At 43.0% G+C, this 18,330-nt stretch overlaps 1 long non-coding RNA gene across 2 annotated transcripts in view; it reads right to left on the reverse strand.

Moving 5' to 3' along the window:
* The window catches only part of Gm46770, a 41,504-nt gene extending 23,498 nt beyond the window's left edge, over window positions 1-18,006 (reverse strand). For both annotated transcript variants that reach the window (XR_001783504.1, XR_001783503.1), the window contains exons 1-2: window positions 17,938-18,006; window positions 3,425-3,516 (exon numbers count right to left, since the gene is read on the reverse strand). This is a non-coding gene — a long non-coding RNA (predicted gene, 46770). The remainder of the gene's footprint in view (window positions 1-3,424; window positions 3,517-17,937) is intronic.
* Between the last annotated feature and the right edge of the window lie 324 nt (window positions 18,007-18,330).

Consider the following 18,330-nt stretch of genomic DNA (forward strand, 5'->3'; position numbering starts at 1 on the left):
CAGAGGCACCAAAAAATCTCCCGTAGAAGGCCTCTCTATGCTCCCAGCCACGGCTGCCACCAAGCCCAAGCCAACCACAGTCAAGACAAGAATTCTCCCCATGGGACCAGTCAGAGATCTCACTTTCCCTCCTCAGCCCCAGGCAAGATCCAGCCCATGGGCCCCCACTCAGTTCTCAGCTCTTCCACGGCTCCCAGTGGTGCCTCGGTGTCTAAGAGCCTGAGAACTAGATGGCCCCAGCCTCCTTGCAGGCCTGGGGACCCCCAAACCAGCTCCAGCTGTCCCTTACATCAGACTGTGCTTCCCCACCCCTGGAGTGGTGTCCTGGGGCTTCCCTATAGCCCAACACTGGCCTGGAGACAGCTTGTGGGGGACAATAAGCAAGGTCAACTCCTGTGTCCCACCTTCCCAAGCGGCCGTGCCCTGTGGCTGGGTGGACCTGGGACCCCAATAACCCTATACACCCCTAGTGACACATCTCCTCCAACAAAACCACACCCACTCCAACAAGACCACAACTTCTAATAGTGCCACATTCCCTATGAATGGGACCATTTTTACTCAAACCGTCATAGCAATTAACATAGAGGACCACAACTGGTCATGGTTCATAGAATAAGAGACTGTGATATGTTTAATCTATCTGAGACATCTGTGGATTGTAGTGGAAGATGAGTAGAAAGGCTGAGAAGATGAGTAGTAAGAGCCAGAACTGGTGGAGAACTACAAGAAAAGTGTTTTCTAGACATATCAGAGTGGTTTACACATGAATTCGCAGCAATTGAGACATCATGCACAAGCTTAATCCAGAAAAAGTTTCAGAATGAAGGCCTTTCCAAATAACACCGTCCATTGGGGACCAAGTATTCAAACCGCAAGCCTTGTCTTAGTTAGAAGAGACATCATGACCAAGGCAACTCTTATTATATTAAAAAAAAAAAAAAAAAACATTTAATTGGGGCTGGCTTACTGTTTCACGTGTTTAGTCCATTATCATCACAGTGGGAAGCATGGCAGTGTGTGGGAAGACACGGTGCTGGAGGGACAGAGAGTTCTACATCTTGATCTGAAGGTAGCCAGGAGAAGACTAGATGTGTTTCACTCTGGGCATAGTAGCTTGAGCATTTAAGACCTCAAAGACCTGCCTCAACAGTGACATACCTCTTCCAACAAGGCCACACCTCCTAATACTGCTACTCTCCATGGACCAAATTCAAATACATGCATTCAAATACATGAGTCAAAGGCATGTGTCAGAGCTGTGAAGGGGGCCATACCTATTCAAATCACATAATAGGGTAATGCCATTAGGGTACATTTATCCCTCAAGCCATATCTGGGTTCTCCCTAAGTCGACATAAAAAATGCCTTTGATTTAAAGAATATAAGATACATTGAAGCTGGAGAAATGGCTTAGTAATTAAGTGAACTTGCTATGTAACTATGATGTCCCAAGTTTAGATTCCAGTGTTATATAATAATCTAGAAATGGCCTCTGGCATTCCTGTAACTCCAGCACTGAGAGAGGCAGAGACAAGAAGTACACTGGGGCTTACTTAATGTATGCCAGCCTAGTCAAAAATGTGAGCTCCAAGTTAAGGAAAGGACCTTGGCTCAAGGGAATAAAGTGGAAAAGACTAGAAGAGGTCACTTGATGCACACATGTTCACATACTATGTTCACTCACACACAAATATGTATTCTTAACACAGAAAATAATTTACAGTGATTCAATATGAACAACCATGGTTCAGGAGCACAAACTCAATTATATAGATACAGAGCCATGTGCTTTCATGGAAGAAGTGGCTTGAACTCTAGCCACAGAAGACATAAGATAATACATCTATGTATTTATTGGACATACTGACAGTAAAATAAGAAAAGAGGGATTCTGCAGAGCCAGATCTCTCTCCCATAGATGTTAAGTGTTAGGCATTCTTGACTTCAGAACTGATGCAGACTGAAGACCAGCTAAGTACAACAATAATTCTAAGATTTACAGCTCACAGCCACAAGAACATTAGTTCAGATGCAGGAATTGGTAGTAGTGGCTATTAAAGGCACTAAGGTAGCCCAAGATAACTTTTACTTGAGACTTGAAACATTCCATCATGAAGTCACTACATCCTAGTCAGCCGTGGTCAACAGTCTGCAGATGCCTAATACAGATGTAGCTTCTTCAAAGAGCTTCAGTTCACAAAGCCAATGTCATTAGGTGAGTGGCTGAGATCAATCCTATGCAAGGAGCTCCAAGAAAATGAAAGTCCCAGAGCCATTCTGACAAGGACAGGAATGTAGAAGAACTCAGAGCACTGCAGTGAGGGGGCCTGGCCTTCAGAGCTATGGCACATGCCTTTGAAACCAAGTGCATCTCCAGTGAAAGTCAATTAGGATTCATGTCCACAGCAGAGAGAAGGTCCAGGGGAGGACAAATGGCCGGCCATGATACAAAAAAGTGAAACCTCTGGGAAAGATCATTAGTGAATAATTTCTACTACATTCTAGTCGGCACAGGCTGTTGTTGGTATCAAGGGGTGAGAGGTTCTCCTGAACCCTGGGTGATGTTGCATCTCAGAGGGATGTTTTATTTTCTTACCTTCCTCATTCTGGTCTCCCTAGGGTTATTTATGGAGCCTTTACTCTCCACCTGCTTCTGTTATTATGTCTTCTTTTGATCATGGTGCAGCATAGCTTTTCTCCTTGGATTTTTATACCCCTAGTACACATGCTTACCATTCTTTACATTTTCAGACTCTGACTGTATCCACAGAAGAAGGAATCTGTCCCAATGTGTTCTGGTTAGCTTTCCATAATTTGTCTGGTCAGTGTGGCTAGCTCCTGACACAATAATCAACATCAGGAGGCTGGAACTAACTAACATGCTCATCATGGGATAAAACCAGCCAAGAGTCCTCGCACACTGAGAAGCACAGAAGGTTGGGGTCACCTCTGCTGATGACAACTACCATCAGAACAAGACTACAGCAGAAAAGAAAGTGGCACCACAACCTCTGAAAGTTGTAGAATAAAGGATAAGAACATACATTTTAAAATGTTTCTTTACATTGTAATAAGTAACCTAAAATTAAATTTAAAATTTAATTCTATTTGTCATATTACCAAAAAAATAGGATACTTAGTAATAGATTTAATGAGAATAGTACAATCAGGTAAAACATATAAAAATTTTGCTGAAATAAATGACAGAAGACTTAAGCAAATGAAGATATTCCGTGTTCATGGATTGAAGAACTCATAGATGTGATGGCCATACTACCAATGAAATCTACACAGGTTAACTTGTGTATTTTATAAATATACTTTGTACTTGACTAATAGGACAAAAAGAAGGGGAAAAGGCAAAGAAAATTAACAAGTTTCTACCTGACTTTGAGGAGAGAAACAAACCAGAGATCCTTACCTTTATCAACATGATGTCACACTGAGTCCTTAGCAACTGTTCCAGGCTCACTTCCCATCTTCCCTTAAACATTATGCTTCCGGATAAGGAATCTAATAGCAGAACAAGATGGAATCGGGTATTTAGTATTTATATAACTGAGCTATTGTGCAAAAGGGGCGGTAGGAGATCAGACTTCCTTTGGTCCCTCCAGGATGGTCCTACAGCCAAAGGCATATTTATTTATTAATATATATATATTCTTGACAAGCTTCAGTTCAGAAGTAACCAGCCCTTACACTTGAGATCTGCCTGTCATGAAATACATTATACTTTCTTCACTACCAAGTTCAACATAGACTCCTGGGCCTCCTTCTGAAAACTTCAGAGGGACACATTCTGTTGATTATCCAAATAGTGTCTCATTCCTTTTGTGGAAGCTCAATGTCATACTCTCCTGCCTCAATACCCTTAGTAGAATCAGGCACATGGCCTCTGGAGGTTCTGTACAAATTCCTGTAATTCAGGAGGGACAAACTTAGGGATAAAAATAAGAAATGACAACATGGAGGAAGTCATGAACTCTGCAAAGAGACAGGCCCCTCTAAATTGTTCAAATCTGGTAAGATACTGATGCCTCAAGAACATGTAAACAGAATGGAGTCCTGCAACTCTTTGTATTCATCCAGGAGTAAGAGACTGATCCCAGAGGTGTCAACTACATGGCCTAGGAGATTGCCTGGGCTGAAAAGAATACCTTTTCTTTCTTTTTTTTTATTAGGTATTTTCCTCATTTACATTTTCAATGCTATCCCAAAAGTCCCCCATACCCTCCCCCACCCACTCCCCTACCCACCCACTCCCACTTTTTGGCCCTGGCGTTCCCCTGTACTGGGGCATATAAAGTTTGCAAGTCCAATGGGCCTCTCTTTCTACCGATGGCCGACTAGGCCATCTTTTGATACATATGCAGCTAGAGTCAAGAGCTCTGGGGTACTGGTTAGTTCATAATGTTGTTCCACCTATAGGGTTACAGACCCTTTTAGCTCCTTGGGTACATTCTCTAGCTCCTCCATTGGGGGCCCTGTGATCCATCCAATAGCTGACTGTGAGCATCCACTTATGTGTTTGCTAGGCCCCGGAAGAATACCTTTTCTAAAGGCGCACTCCCTTTTAGGAGAAGAAAAAAAAAACACTTCAAAATCAAGGCATGGTAACTTGTATCTCTTGTCTCTCTAAAACAACTCCAAAGAGTCATTGAAGCATCAGAAATCCATAGCAGAATGAGATCTCAAGAGTTGATATCAGAGATACTGTGCCTCTCCCCATCCTGTACCTTGCTCACCCCATCTCTGAGATGGTCTCAGGGACACTTCATATGGGGTTTGGCTCTCTCTTCCCATCTCAAGATCTGTCTTGCTGAAAGTCTGGCCAGCATGTCTTCTTTTGCCATGAATGTAACACTTTTTCCTGCTGTCTAAAGAGTTAAGTATAGTCCCCATGGTTGCCATATACATCCTTCTAGAAGCCACAAGGCATGGTTCTTTGTCATTGCATGTTTCCACTCTCTTCATTAACCACAACCCACTATAGCCATGTTAGCAGGGGCTCAAAAATGTTTGCTGCACTCATGACCTTGATACAGACAGCCTTATTGGCAACAGTAAGACAAGGTGAGTAACAAAACTCCCATTTAAGGACAATGAACCGTCATCACCTTGAGCAAAAAGCGTACTTCTTCTGGGCTTCTATTATTACTGCTATGAGAAGAAGGTGGTAGACCAATTGTATCTAAGGCCAACTCCATCCATAAAAGTAAATTTGCTGCACTCGAAGTAAGAATGTCAAGTACCAACCACCTTAACCTTCACAGGATTGATGCCACAAGTCCTCCTGATGATGCTATCTACCCCATTTTGTCATAATTCCTGAAATATCTAATAGTTGGGACACTTTCAGAGCCAATGATATGTCTGTGAGAATTGAGAGTGGACAGGGAAGACTAGTGTGTGAGCTCACCTATCTTCTCAGCCTTCCCTAAAGAGGAAAGGGGAAGAATATGTTTCCTTTAGCACCCCTAGCTCCAAGCAGCTCTTTCCATAAGAACAAAATGTAGCAGTGTGATTCCTGCTTTTACTTTTTTTCCCCCCAACTAGAGCCAATCTAGTGGCTTGTTGGGGCTAAATACTGATGTGAGTGGAGGCAGTCACCAGAGCAGGCAGACCCAGGAGCTGTGAGCTGTTGCCCTTCCTCTTCCTCCACCTCTCAGGGAGACAATGACAGGATCCAGTTGCTTATCTGCTTGCTTACCCCAGCAGCTGCTGCCTGGTCTGGATGCTCTGGGGCCACAAGGCCCTCAGCATTGTCTTTCTGTCTTGCTGGGCTGACAGAAGGAGGTTCATTGAGACCTTAAAGTCCATAAGCTGTCAACCCTCAGTGCTCTCTCCTGAAGAACAGGTGAAAACAAACCTCCTCGCATTAAAAACTGGAGAGGAGTAAATTATAGAAGGTAGGATGCACACAGGATGGCCTCCCCAAAGACCAGTGACAGGCATCATTGTCTCTGCTCTCTGAACATGGACTCCCAGGTCTGAGATCACTTATGGGGAGTCTGGTGACTTCCTTCCCCTACAATCATCTTTTGTTGACACTATAATCATCCCTATGGGTACTTTTGATGAAGAAACATGCTTTTTCCAAAAACCAGATCATAAGACCCTTTTCTGCTTCCTGGCTCTTCGTTTTAAACACTTTATTGTTATTGAGTCTTGTTTTCTCAGTTGGCAGTGGGTCTCTGCAACACCATCTCTATCGGGTGAGTGTGAGTCAGAATAACAAGCCCGCAAGAGAAGTGGTCTTGCCTTCCAGCAGGGGTTCTCTGCTTGAGAAGCCACAGCTTGGAATGCAGATGTGGTTTAATGCTGTTAATAAGTTCACCTGGCCAGGAGACACAGGGGTGCCTAAACTAGAGTGTTGTGGGTTAACAGTGGCTGGCCACAGAAGGCCCAGGAAACTAGACAGAGGGGTTTATATGATGGTGACTTGAATAGGCTACACTTGGAAATGATGGGCAGCATTCATGAGTGTTCTGCACAGATCCATCTTTTCTTCACACAGGCCGATGTCAACTTCCCTAAATATACTAGCTTGACCCATGTCATTGAACAAACCATGTATGATCTCCATTCTCATGCTCACTCCACATAGGAGACTTCCAGTTCATCTCTCAAAAACCCAGCTCTACTGCCAAGTCTTCCAGGAGAGTTTGTCCAGCACCAACCCACCTATGGCCAGGGCTAATGAGGGCAAGTAACAATGAGGTTAGTAGTCCTCAGCCCTGAGAGAAGTGCTATTTAATGTCATCATGCCTTATGTCATGAATAAAAACTGTAAAGTAATTATTAGGGACAGACTACTTGTCATCACAAGACTAAAGATCTCTGGGTCATCTCTCTCCAGCAGGAAGAGCAGACAACTGGGCAAAGAATCACAAGGGGGGATACAGGATACCTCCTGGAACATGGAGAAGTATAAATTCAGAGCCACTGTCACAAGTAAACAGAACTTAGGCCCATGAAAGTGGTGACAGGATCTGGAAGAAGTCCAGAATAGGCTGCTTGTTATTCAGTTGCTGCCCTTTCCTTCTAGATAGAACTACCCGTGGGTGTCACTAAGATGGTTCCCCCGAGTCTCATCCTGCATATTGGCAGCTGCCTGGACAAACCCTTCCAAGGGATCAGAGAGACATAGCAAAGGTCAAGAAAAGCATCAGAACTATAGCATCTGCCGGGTAGACTGTGCATGAGCGTCAGGAGTGAACTGGAGTGACCTCTTGCAGTCCAGTCCCCTCCCTTAGTCTCTTTCCAAATCATGGACCACACACTGTGCACTGTAGCTCCCTCACTACATTGAGTGGAGGGTGGAGGACTAAGGAGAAGAGAGCCACCCAGAAGACCTCAGAGACCCTGCAACAGACCCTTCCTGAAGCACCAAGACCTCCCTGGTGACGATCCTAAGTTGGGAGCAGTCTTCTCCTTCCTGAGGTAAGGGTCCCAGAGCAATGTGCCCTTCCCAACGTGGTAACAATGTAGAGGCAACTGTAGACAGAAGATAGGATAGAGCTTACCTCACAGTAGGGCTAAATGAATATCACCATATATCTCTTAAATAGAAAAACAGAATATAGGATTCAGCCTGGGCCCAGGCACACTTGCCGGCAGGATCCAATCCAGTATCAGGAGGGTAGTTACCAATCTCTGATATCGCCAAGGCCAAGCACCACACGTTGTCCCTTTCCTTGATACAGCCTTCCCATCCCTTTGCCTTTAGTGATCCTTGCAGCATCAAGGAGCCCCTCTGTAGCAAAGATCTGTTGTCAATGAAGCTCTTTGCAATCTGTGCTATGTGGTGGAAGATGTGTTGCTTGAGAGTCTACTCTCATTCCCAGAAGCCTCCCTTTCGATAACAGACACTTTCATGAAGCTCCAATCAAACCTCTCTGTCTTTTTCTGGCTCAGTAAATTGTCCTCATCTGTCCCTTCCAACACCATCCTTCATCCACTCATCTTCAGTAGCCACAGTGCCTCTTTGAGTGTTGGTAACCACATTTATCTAGTACCCATGGTCTGTGGAACTCTGTGGTTAGTAATCCCATCCCATTATTCAGACAGGAAAGGAAACTGCTTGAGGTTAGTGAGGTTAGTTGTAAAGCTAATAGATTTTAGGTCTGGGATTTAAACTCTCAGTATTTGGGCTTATAGCATGCTTTACTTGTTTGTTTGCTTAGTTTTGTCACAGCAGGTGGCCTGTGGGAGGATTCAAGGCCTTCTGGCATTTTAAAACATGTTGGCGTGTTGGACCACCAAGGAAGCTGAGATACTCCAGCACTGCTTCCTCAGCTGTTGACGCCCTCCTCAGAGGGGTTCCTGGGGCCACCCTTCCTGGGGTCACCCTTTGTGATGAGGAAAGCAGTAACTATTTCTCAGGGGAGAGGATTAAGGAATAGCAGCGGTGGTCACTTGCCTCAGGCCCTACAGTTACATGAAGCTTAGGCTACAATGCAATTTGCTCACACCCCTATCCCCTCTGGAGTCTGAGGACACAGACATGACCCCATTGCATCTTACAGATCCTCAGCAAGCCCTTGAGACTTCAACTCCACATATGCATTGCCAATTAATTACTAAGAGGCAATTCTTCAAGCACACCTAAGGAAGGTTAGGCTCTGATGGAATGACAAACACAAGTTTCAGACCTGATGCTCCAAGTACAGACAAGTCAGAACCCATCATGCACTGGGCTGTTTCAGACACAGATAAGCCTCAACCCACGGAAGCAGCATCATGAGAATGCAACGGGGCAGAATTTCTCTCTCCAGATGGGGTGCAAGTTTTTCCCAATTCACCATGTAATGTTTCTACTTTACTATGGTGTGATAGCATACTAATACAACCATTCTGGTTTTTCACCTTCAGCATATTACACAGTGAGCTCCATCAGGGATTCAACACCTTATCATAAGATCAGGTTCACATGAAATTGTCCAACAGTAGGCTAGTGTCAACTGCTGAGCACTTTTATAATAATAATAATTTTTATTATCATTATTATTATTATATATCTTCTTTATTTACATTTCAAATTTTATCCCCTTTCCTTATTTCCCTTCTGAAAACCCTCTATCCTATCCCCCTCCCCCTGCTCACCAACACATCCACTCCTGCTTCCCTGTCCTGGCATTCCCCTACTCTGGGGCATTGAGCCTTCAGGAGACCCAGAGCCTCTCCTCTCATTAATGTCCCATAAGGCCATCCTCTGCTAAATATGCAGCTGGAGCCTTGGGTCCCTCCATGTGTACTCTTTGGTTGGTGGTTTAGTTCCTGGGAGCTCTGGGGGTACTAGTTGGTTCATATTGTTGTTACTCCTATGGGACTGCAAACCCCTTCAGCTCCTTAGGCCCTTTCTCTAGCTCTCCTCCATTGGGGAGCCTGTGTGTTGAGTACTTTTAAAGTGGCCTGGGTTAAACTATCATGGAAGTAGATTACACGGAGAAAAGGCACTTTTTACAAAAAGAAATTTACTTTTTATTTTCTTTTTTTTTATTTCATGTATACAAGTGTTTGACTGAATGCATATATGTGTACCACATACACGCCTGGCACCTGTGAAGGCCAAAGGAGGCCATTGAATCCTTTGGAAATGAAGTTACAGGTTGTTTTCTGAGCTATACATTGTAAGAAAATCAATAAGAAAATGAGTGAAGGAGATGTGGGTATAGAAAAGGATAGAGGATGGATGAGATGCTGGAAGATGAGACTCTATCTGTATGTCTCAATCACAAAGTTTCTAATTCCTATGGTGAGGGACTTTATGGGTATTCTTAGATGAAGGATCAGTTGGGAGGCAAGGAAACAGGGTGATTTTATTTTTATCAATGGCTTAAAGATATTTAAAGATCCTCTGTATTCTCAGGTAGGAAGTCCTTTACCCTGAGATGAGTCCTCGCAGAGGAAGGATTTAAGTTATGTAAACCCCAGCCAATGTGATCAGTAACTCTTGCAGCTTCTATAATCCCAGCAAACACTTTTAAGTAAATAAGTTCTGGGCCTTGAAGGAAAGCAATACATAACACAAAAGAATGCTAGGGTAGAGTTAGGGTAAAGTAGCTAACTCCTGTTTGCCTTCGAATCTGGCATAGGATTTTCAGGCAAATGACAGAACTTCCCCATACATATTTTCTTTAACTCTCCTAGAACTGTCACTTGTCCCACCTGTCATTTCTATAAATGCATGTGAGTTTCATACTGTTTGACATAACCTGAAGTGACCCCTACACATCCTTTAATGTTCAAAGACAACTGCCAATAATGTTTGGTACTTACTAGCTATACTTTGTTGTTGTTGTTACTATTATTATGGATCCTATTGTTGGCATCTGTATACCAATCCCTGAACTAAATTAGCTCACACACAGGCTCTTCATGCTCTGATGTTTGATCCCACAAGCCTGATTCTGTCCTTATGCCAGTAGGACAGTAACAGAGTCTAATATCTCTGACAGAGGTTTCCTAAGATATGCTGACTGATATTGTCCATCTTGTCATGCCACCATACAAAGAAGGTCTGCTGACACCATAGAGCATTTTCTAAGCCATTAGACTAATGGAAGAAGCTGTTGAAATGACAATCTGGGCAAAGAAGTATCTCCGGGACAAGTCCAACACACCATACAGTCTTGCACCCTCCTCCTCCATCGTTGCTCCTCAAAGACCCTAAGACCAGGGAATGCAGAACCTCTGACCAGCAGGAGACTGCAGTTACAGATCTAGAGCTAGGGTGATCATGGGGAAGGAGTGCTTTCCTCTTAACTGCTCCAGAAATTTTGATGACAGCTCAAATGCTACAAGCTCCTACTCCATAAGCTCAAGGTGAGCCAGATCTGCAGAAGGAGTCACCAGTGATGGAACTTTCAGCCCTTGAGGGGCGGGGCAGCTAGACTCTTCTATTTTCAGTTCAGCTGTAAGAGTGAACTGGAGTGACCCAGAGAATATTTTTGACATGCAAACCACTTAATCAAGGACCATCCCTTTCTAACTGGCTTGAGCCCATTCTACCTTCCTTCACCTCTGAGAATTCTATTATTTTCTGTTTTAAGCATTCTGGTGCCAATGGAAGACAGCTCAAGACAATCACTGTGCTCAAACAACAACCCCCACCCCAAAGTAGGCAACAGACCTACCATAAATTGCTGATACTGCCCTCTCTTTCCTTTTCCATGGAAACCAAAGTAAAAACTGTGGATCTGTCAGCTCTCTCCTCATTCCCATCTTTAGCCACCTGACCAAAACGTAGTAATTCCCCCTGCCATCCTATACAGAATGTGACAACCTCTTTCCAGGTCTGTGTATGAGTTGTAAGTACTGTTCTGTTTCTCTTGCATCTCCTCTTGGGGGCACATTACCTCCATCTTGTGAAACAGCACAAAACATTAACTGTTGAGCATTCAAATGGTATGAAGAATGGCCCCCCGAGCTCCTGAGCTGAACAGTTCATGGCCAGTTTCATGTAGAACTGAATCTGGCTATCTTTCTTAAGGGCCAATGGGAAGGGGCCTGTAATACACTGTACCCTAACCTTCTAATTCTTAGAATTTAATCTAAGAAAAGAGATAGTTCAACATAAATATGTATGCCCAATAACGGCATATCACTGTTTTATTTATAATTATACAAGTTTAGAATTTGGAACTATATCTAATGATAAGGGAAAAGAACCTCCTGTAACAACATACTAAACTGCTATTAAAACTGTGTTTGAAAGAAATGCTCTGTTCCATGGGCATGTATTTAATATATGATATCAAGCTATGTCTAAAGGTTGGACCACAATGTATTTTAAATAATTCTATTCAGTTTAGCTGCCTAAGTCTACATATAGTTCTAAGAAAATGCCCCAGTGGAAAAATCAACATTGAAAAATTAGTTGTATTTCTATCCATTTATAATGAGTAATATGAAAAGGTAATTTAGAGAACAATACCATTTATAAAAGTACCAAGAAAAAAAAACCTCATTAAAAATAAACATATCAAAAAGAGTGAAAGACATTTGTATTGAAAGCTGTAAAATATCAATAAAAGATATATTTTAATGGGGCTATGGAGATATCTTAGTCAATAAGTGTTTGTTGCATAAGCCCGAGGACCTGAGTTCTATGCCTGGTACCCATGTATAAAAGCCAGCCATGCTAGAAGGTGTTTATGATCCCAGGACTGTGTCGGGGGTGAGGGGATGCCTAGGACTTGTCTAGCCAACCTAGTGAGTTGGTAAGCACAAACCAATGAGACACCCTGTCTCACAAAGCAAGGGAGACCTGGAGAGATGGCTCAGTGGTTTTGAGCACTTGTTGTTTCTGCAGAGGACCCACACAGGATCGACTCCCTGCATCCACATGGCACCAGGGAATGCAATGACTCTTCTGTCCCTCATGCGCATTAAACACATGTGGTGCACATACATACATGCAGGAAAACACTCACACATAAAATAAAATTAATAAATCTAATTTTTCAAAAATTAAAGGTACCTCTCAAATACATGGCTTGCAAATATTTTCTTCCAATTAATGGGTTACTTTTCACTTTCTTCATATTGTTTTTGATGCCTGAAAAGTTTTAAGTTTGGGTCACCTTTAGCTTATGCACATTTTATTTTATTGCCTTGTACTTTGTTTTAATGTACAGTTGATTATAGTCACATTTGATTAGTCTCCTCCTACGTTTTCATATAGTTTTAGCTCTTACACTTAGGTGTCTGATCCATTCTGAATTAACTTTGTATATGGTATCGTGTGAGAGCTGAACTGCATTCTTTGGCATTTGAACATACAGGCTCCCTAAGACCCTTTTGGGGAGGTCTGTCTGTAATCGCATCAAATGGTCATGGTACCATTTTTGAAAATCAGTGGGCCACACATGAAAAGGCTTAAACCTGAAAGTCTTGATTCTATTCATCTTTATCTTTGTCTTCACACTATCCCCGCACTATTTTGATTACTATAACTTTATGGTAAGTTTTGAAGCAGGAAGATTTCCAACCTTGTTTCTCTTTTTCAAGATTCTTCTGGCTACTTGGAATCCATAGAAGTGAATATGAAGGTTTGAATGGAATTCTGTAACTTCTATAATAAAAATGTCATTGCTATACTTATAGATATTGAGTTAAATCTATTACATTGGGAGGAATTGACATCTTAATATTAACACCCATTCATGAATAGAAGGTTTTCTTTTGACCCAAGAATGGAGACTTTTCCATTATTTGTTCTCAATTTCTCTTTTTGTGTGTATTTATGTATATGTCTTTGAGTGTGTGTGTTAGTGTGTAGAGTAAGTCCATGCACATTGGTGCATGTGGAGGCCTGAACACAATCTTAAGATATCTGTATACACAAGAGGAGAGGGAAATATATAAATTACTATAGCCAAGCAGCAGAAACAAAGGACATGGGTAAATATTTCCCCCAAAACATTTACTAATTCAACAAAGAGGTCTAACCCTGTAGGGATGAATCTTTACTCTAGGCAGACCCATAGCCCCGTTCATTCATGTCCTTTCAGGGGCTTCTTTCCTGAGTCTTTGGCATTTTTTTCCTAATGTATAAACTCAGAAGAAACTCTGGATATTAAGGAGACCCTGTGCATATCTTTGGAAGTGCTTTCTCTATCTATGCAGATTTCTTCTTTTGGGAGTTCTGCCCTATACATTTTAGCCATCTGGCTTTCCTTGAACTCTCAGTTCAATCATTTAATTTGGAGGCTCAAGGAAGCTCTAGTCAGGACTCCCTTCCCCTTGTTCTGTGACCTGGAAACTCTCAAGGCAGAAGCATCATGGTCATTTCTTTCCTGTCCCTCGGGCTTTCTTATCCTCCCTTGCCGGCTCTCTGCTATATCTATTCTCTCTCTCTCCCTCCTCCCTCCTCCCTCCTCCCTCCTCCCTCCTCCCTCCTCCCCCCTCCTTCCTCTTCCCTCTCCCCTCCTCCCTCTCCCCTCTCTCTCCCCTCTCTCTCCCCTCTCTCTCCCCCTTCCTCTCTCCCCTCTCTCCCCCCCTCTCTTTTTCTTAAGATAGGATGTCATGGCCCTAACTGGCTTGAAATTTGCTATGTAGACCAGACTGGCCTCAAGTACACAAAGATCCATACACACAGCAAAGAGATTAAAGTCATACACTATCTCCCTCAACTTATCTGCTATCTGGAAAACCATTATTTATGTGTGCTTCTGTTAATTAATTTGCTTTGTTGTTTGTTGCTTGTTTTTAGGCTAAAATTGTCCCATTTGCCCAAAATTCAGCCCATCAGTCTATCTTATGAGTAAAAACAGTCTTTTCTAGGAAAATGATATCTTAAAAGAGGTGTGATCCCAAGCATGTAGCTGGATCACCCTATGAGAGGCCATTATATCACCCAGGGTACCCTCTTACATTGCCACATGAAAAACAATACCTCTTAATGCCAGTAGGAGGCAGTGCAATGCTCAGAAACCATGGTGAATGGATCACCCACACCTGTCCTCTCATAGAGGAAACTGCACAGCCTCATTGCCTCCTAAAATGAAGCAACCACTCAGTGTTATATTTTAGTGCTGAATGACAGGCACCAGCTAATCTTTGGAGACAACAGAATCTAGTCCTTTTTGCTTTTACAGAGGAAGAAATAAAATGTCAGTAAATGTCAAGGTCAACAGAAACTGGCATACCAGGAGATGAGACATTTCCATGGAGCCCTAGAGAGTGAAATGTGCCTGAATGGATGGTATAGGAGGCAAGAAAGTCAGAGAATTAGGAACAGAGAACCCCAGAATATTCTCCTGGAATGCCCATGCAAGCAGGTCATTTCCACACATTGAGAACATTTCATCTGAAAACTCACTGCTTTGATTCAAGTGTATCAATGTTCATATGAAGAAGCAAAATCTCCCCCAAAGCCTTGATTGAGGCCAGACAGAAAGTTCAGCACTGACCTGGGATCCCTGCCAAGAAAACCTGAGTCTTAGTGAGACCCTCTTGCATCTGAACCATTGAACATTCTGACAAGTGGGATAGAGATGCAAGGGAAGAGACTCTGGACTTCTGAGGTGACAAGACCATTTGATGTGATTAGAGACAGACATCTCAACAATGGTATTAGGACACCTGTATGTTCAAATGCAAAAGAATAAAGTTCAACCTTCATATGACACAAGACAATCCAGAGCACAATTTTGTCATGAAGTGCCAAGGAGTAAATGGGTGCATTATATATCTCTTTGATTGGTATATTGGAGTAAGGTGGCCAGCCCTAGCTTGTTGGGACTGATAGAGTCCAGGCTTGGATTCTATAACCACTCTAGTAACATCCACGGGCATAAGAATAGAAGAGAGAGGTCTGAGGTTCCTCGCAAAGCTTCTGGAATGCACGAAGCACCTTTTCCACTTCTTCTTTTCAGCCAAGAACTTTAATAACTTTGACAGTGCAGAGTCCAAAGGACAGGAGCCATGTGATTCCAGGTCACTCTGCAATTAACTCAGAAACCCATGGGAAGATGTTTGTTCTTGTGAATATACACTATTTCTGCAGTCCCAGGACTCAGCCCCAAGGTCGAAGTAAGCCCCTGATTGCATGGCTACTGATGAACAGATTAATATTTTACTTTGTTTGTATTTGTTGGCAAGAAACCTGCAGCCATGTAGCTCCCAACTGGACTGCAGGGAAACACAACAATGATCTGTTCATTTCTTTTTAATTCATAATCTATGTCAAATCTGCTTACTTTAATTTCTATAGACTTTCTTTTGCAAAGCAAGTTTAGGTTCACTGAAAAATTGAGCAGAATCATTTTTAAAATATAAAGCACATTGGAATTAATGCCTCAACACTAGGCCCAGTGAAAAAAAGGACCAAACATGCAATCCAGTCAGCTATGTCTTATTCCCCCTGCAGCTCAATAAACATGGGGTGATGGTACCAGGCTAGGGAGGACTGGTGCTCAGCTATCATGAATACAACAGGGTATATGGCCTGTCAAACTTCCAGTGTTCAAAATATTGCCACTACGGACCAACTTGAGGATAGGGGATTTGGACTCTGGCACAACCACCCTGTGGCAGAGACCACTAAAACCTATTATGAATAAATGGTGAAGGGCCTCTGCCTTGCACTGTAGCCATGTGAGTTGTCTAAAGAGTCAGGTGTACTTGTGGCTGAAGCGGCCTTCCTTTGGTCAGAACATTTGGGTTGTATGAATCCAGTAACCTAAGCCACAGACCCCATATGAGGCAAGTGTTCTCCATACATCAGGATTCTACACTGGTGTAGGCTTGGTTGTTGCCCCCCTCCCCACTGCACCTCCAGGAACCTGTGTCCGAGCCTCATTTATATCAACAGAGAGGAGATACTTTTCCACTGTTGGAAAAGGCACTGTCTTGGTCTGTTGTTTCTATAGCAGACTATTTGAGAGTGTGTGATTTATTAAAGAAGGAGATTTGTTTAGATAATACTGTGCAGCTGGAATTCCAAGACTGGACAGCTTTACTTAGCAAAGGCCTCACACTGTATCATAGAATAGCAGAAAAGCAGAAGGACATAAAAAAGTGTGGAAGAGAGAGCACACAAGAGAAGCTCATGGCTTTGTTGACAAGCTTCTGTCTTGGTGAATAATCAGGTCTCACGAGTAAGACCTCATGCACTTCCTCTAGAATCTGCCCAGCTCCCTAGTCCTAAAAGGAAGAACAGCCCAAATCCCTTCAAAATGGTAGATCACCATAACCTAATCACTGTCTTAAGGTCCCACCACCTCTCTACTGTTATACTGATGGCCAGTTTTCAGTTTGAACTTTGGTGGGGACACATAACAGCTACACAATAAGCAGACTCATTTAAGTCATAAGGATGAAGAAAACAGTCTGAGGCCTAGCCTCCCAGTGTAAACAAAATGGGGAGGCAGGAGGTCCCTTCTGGAGGTGAAGAGGGTGGGAGGGGACAGCTAGAAGAAGAGAGAATGACATCCAATGGAAACCAAGGGCATGGTAGGCTGGGCTGAGCCAGAAGATGCCACAAGAATCCTGGAGCTGAAGCATTGATTCCTAGTAGGCAGCAGGGACCCAGCAGGAAGCATGACATGTGATGGGACTTGGCAGACTGACAAACATAAATGGGGGGGGGGGCTTAAAACTTACCAGATATCCTGGAGAAAGTGAGCATCCTTCAGGAATGGGTAGGAAATGAATAGAGGTAAGTCTTAATGGTCACTGCCCCAACTGATGAAGAAACTGTTGGAAATGTGACTTTTTGTCATCATGTTCTTAGCTAGCATGATCTTTGAGGTCAAACTTCTTCAAATCCTACTGTATTTCTCATGAGCCATGTCACCACCACAGGTGACTGTCATTTCATCTCCCAGAACCCAAGTTTATCCATCTACCCAGTGTCTAACCCACCACCTCTTGTGGTGTCTGAAAATTAAATGAACATCAAGGACCAGACACAGCATCTACCTCAGATCAGGAACACTAATATCAGGTAGGTGGGGGTGGAGAGAAATAAGCCAAATACAAAGTAAATTCAATTTCCGAGGGAGATAGGTGCCAGGAGGAGGAATAGGGAAACAGGTGAGGATGAGTAAGAAAGAACTGAAGCTGAGGGTGACTTCTCTCAACCAGGGTATGTTCTCAGCTCTCCCAGGCAGAGCCCTCTCTCTACTCACCTTTGCCTTACGTATTTCTGTACATCCTCTATACCCACTGGAATGCTGAGCTCAGCTGGTCAGGGAGCCCAAAAGTCTCATACCAATCCCCCAAAGACTTTCTTCATAAACGACACATTGTATACTGCATCGAAGGCTTTGCCAAAGAATAAACATCATAATGTTATTCACATTTGAGCTGGAAAGATCACCAAATGATTCCTGTTTTTCAATCTGATTGTTAGCACTTGGTAAGTCAGCTAGCTTATTTTTATTAACAAAATCACTGTGTTCCTCCAGCTACTGTGATACTTACCTGAATTAACGGAGATTGGAGGCAAAAACTGGCCATAGGGAGTACCAAGGGCTCACAACAAGTTTCTATTAACAGACTAATTAAAGCAGGCTTTGATGGTTTTAGGAAGTGTGGCCCCATCTGGGTGTGCAAACAAGGGCTTCTGGGTCATGGGAGAACTAATAATAACTTCTCTTGGCTGCGCTTTGCAGCAAAGTCTTAACTCATTAGGCCACTGGTAGTGTGCATTGTTCAGCTTTCAGAAAAATATTTTTGTTTTGAAGCTTATTAAACTGTTTTTGCTCTCTAGTGTCAGGAGCACACTCCCTTCGAAATCCCTTACTACTTTAAAGTTTCCTAAATGGTCCTTGTGGAAAATCCAGAGGGCCAAACAAGAACACGTCATTCTTGCCA

This window comes from Mus musculus, chromosome 2 (assembly GCF_000001635.26).
Source record: "Mus musculus strain C57BL/6J chromosome 2, GRCm38.p6 C57BL/6J".
Lineage (NCBI taxonomy): Eukaryota > Metazoa > Chordata > Mammalia > Rodentia > Muridae > Mus > Mus musculus.